Here is a 3,518-nt window from a genome sequence, read left to right on the forward strand (position 1 = left end):
GGTAGAAGAAGAGAAACACAGTCATGAGAAAAATGGAGTTAGATTGCCTTCCCTTGATATTAATAGAGAGACCTCAGGGTTCTGCTGCTCCGGGAGGTCTTAGTTGTAAAGCCAAGGAAAAGATGTGCTACTTGATCCTTGGAAATGAGACCCTCCTAGCTCAAGTCACCCAAATGAGAGCATCTCTGCTGGTAGGGAGGACAGTGGTATGGATGAACGCTCCCTGAGTCCTATGAAACCAGGTACTGTTTCAGGCCCTTTTTCTGTTCAGTCTCCAGAGTTGTCCAGTGAAGCAGTGCACAAATGTTACTTCATCTTTAGCCCAAGGGGGAACTGAAAGGTGTCTAGCTGCTTCCATTGTTCAGAAGACAGGAGATGATCCCAGGAGACAGGAAACGGTCTCATTGGTTCTGGAAAAGGCCCTAGCACCCAGTTTTGTGGATCAGGTGAACTAGCTTCCTACTCTAAGATCACGCTGGAATGCTCAGTCATTACTTTATGAAAATGTGAAATAAATGCAAAGGAGTGCTTCTTCTATTAAATATACACATTTTCCTTTTACTATCTATGCGGTAAATGGTTATGTGTTCTAAGCATTCCCAGGAATAAAGGAAATGGAAGAATATGCTACAACATTCACATTGAAATAGTAAGGTAGCCTCTAGAGATCAATGAAATATAGGAAGTATTTCAGAAGATAATTGCAAGTGTCCTGGTAATAAATCTGAGGAACATATTCAGGACTTGTATGCTGAAACTACAAAACATTGAGGAAGAAATTAAATATAATGTCCATGGATTGGATGATGTAATATATTAAAGATACTAATTTCCCCTAATTAACATATAAGTTTAATGAGGTTCCTATCAAATTCCCAGATGATATTTGAAGATATAGGCAGAATTATTTTAAAATTTATATGGAAGAACTAGAATAAAAAAATTGGGAGGAATCTGTGTATCCAATTGTAAGACTTGTTATATAGCTATAGTAATTAAGACTGCATGGCATTGCTAAGTTAGAATATATTGGCATGTTAGACTTTACTGAAATTAAAACCTTTTTATCCATGAGATATCATGTTAGGAGGATACAAAGATAGGCTATTGTGTGGGAGAAAAATTTGCAAACAAACTATCCTATAGCATCTAGACTACATAGAGACCTCTTAAAACTCAACAAAATAAAAAAATGTGATTAGAAAATGAGCAAAATAAACGAAGAGACATTCCATTGAGGAACAGATAGATGACATAAGAAAAGATGTTCAATTCACTAACAATTAGGGCAATTACAATTAAAACCACAATCTCTGTTTATCTACTAGAAAGCCTAAAACAGCAACAGATTAACTAATATCAAAAGGACAGCTTCAATTGCTGGCAAGGGTGCATAGAGTCTAGACATTCTGCTGGGGATATAAATGGTAGATTTAACCTGGGAAGCAAGTTGGCATTGATTATTATTTTTTTAATAAAACTAAACATGCAACTTCTATATACTCCAGCATGGACATTCCTGGGTATCTATGCTAGAAAAAAAAGAAAAATTTACACAAGCATATGCACATGAATGTTTATAGCAGCTTTATTTATTTATCTGTTTATTTTTAGTTACAGATGACAGTAGAATTCATTTTGATAAAATTGTACAAGCATGGAATATATCTTATTCTAGTTAGGACCTCATTCTTATGGTTACACATGAAGACGGGATTCACTATGGTATATTCATTTAAGAATAAAGAAAAATTGTTTCAGGTTCATTCCACTGTATTTCCATTTCTTATCCCCATTTCTCTTTCTCTAATCTACTGAATATCTTTTCTTCCTCTGTCCCCTCTTATTGTGGTTACCTTCTACATATCAGTGAAAACATTCCTCCTTTGGTTTTGGGGGACTTGCTTATTAGCATGATAGTCTCCAGGTCTGTACATTTACTTGCAAACATCATAAAACCATTCTTCTTTATGGATAAGTAGTATTCCATTGTGTGTATATATACACCATAATTTTATAATCCATTCACCTGTTGAGGAGCACCTAAGTTGTTTCTATAGCTTAGCTATTGTATATTGAGTTTATGACAGCTTTATTCACAATAAACCTCATGTAGATGAAATTCCTGTGTCCTTTAACAGGCCAATGGTTATATAATACATTCATTACATGGGCCACTACTCAGCAATGAAGAGGAGCAAAATATTGATATACACAGAATCCTGAATGAATCTCCAGAGGATTAAAATGAGGAAAAAAAAAACAGTTCCTGAAGTTTCCATACTATATGATTCTACTCATATAAAATTCTTGAAATACAAAATTATAGAGTTAGAGAACAGATTAGTGGTTTCCAGAGAATAAAGAGAAGATAGGAAACAAAGGGAAATGTGGGGAGGGATATTTGTATGATGGAAAGTTTGTATTTTGATTATCAATTTCAATATCCTGGTTATGATATTATACAATAATTTTACAAGTTTTTATTATTGGAGGAATGTTTTAGTCAGCTTCTTCACTGCTGTAACCAAAAGACTCACTTGACAAGAACAGTTGGAGGAGGAAAACTTATCTGGGGACTCATGGTTTCAGAGGTCTCAGCCCATAGGTAGTCAACTCCATTTTTCAGGGCCTGGGAGGAGGCAGAAAACCACAGAAGAGAAATGTGGCAGAGGAAATCAGCTGGGAGCATGGTGCCCGGAAGGAGAGAGAGATAGATGTGTGTGTGTGTGTGTGTGTGTGTGTGTGTGTGTGTGTGTGTGTGTGTGAGAGAGAGAGAGAGAGAGAGAGAGAGAGAGAGAGAGAGAGAGAGAGAGAATATCTCCTCACCAGGACAAAATATAACCCCCAAAGTCGTCCACCCAGGGACTTTCCTCTTCTAGCCACACCCTACCTGTCTACAGGTACCATTCAGTTAAATATTGAAATTTACCTTTTTTATTAAGTGAATGGTTCCATGACATTCCATGACATGTTGTGGAACCTTCACCATCCATCATCAAATTCTCCATCTTCTCAAACAGACTTCATTCAACAATAATTCCCTATTTTCTCAAATATGGAATGCTTCATGAATTTTTATGTCATTCTTATGTGGGGTCCATGCTTATATCTGTATCATTTCGATTTTGGTATGGGTGCTACCAAACTGGGACCCCCAATCCTTTCCTTTTGGTGGCTGCTTTTCCTACCTACATGTGAGAATATCAGGGTGGTAACACATAGATGTCAACAAATGTCATTCTTGATAGCCTTATGGTTTGTTTAACATTCAGTGGTTAGGAGAGTTAATTGCAATGATTATTTTGCCTTGACACAGTTTCACGGATATTTTGAAGATTAGGTTTATAAATAGCTTCAAGTGGAAATAAATATTTATCTCCTCTTTCTATTATTTTTCTTTTGTTTTTTATTATTATTTGCTGTATGGTTGGATAACTAGGGATGCTCATTTTATTTATCCTAAAATGTTGTGCCAGGATTGAACAGACACAGAGAATTTCTGAAGGAAGTTCTAT

At 36.0% G+C, this 3,518-nt stretch overlaps 1 non-coding gene across 1 annotated transcript; it reads right to left on the reverse strand.

Moving 5' to 3' along the window:
* Positions 1–3,052: 3,052 nt before the first annotated feature.
* Positions 3,053–3,155, reverse strand: LOC120885968 (U6 spliceosomal RNA). Its single transcript, XR_005728755.1, has one exon. It is a non-coding gene; the product is annotated as a U6 spliceosomal RNA (small nuclear RNA).
* Positions 3,156–3,518: the final 363 nt, after the last annotated feature.

This window comes from Ictidomys tridecemlineatus, chromosome 1 (genome assembly GCF_052094955.1).
Source record: "Ictidomys tridecemlineatus isolate mIctTri1 chromosome 1, mIctTri1.hap1, whole genome shotgun sequence".
Lineage (NCBI taxonomy): Eukaryota > Metazoa > Chordata > Mammalia > Rodentia > Sciuridae > Ictidomys > Ictidomys tridecemlineatus.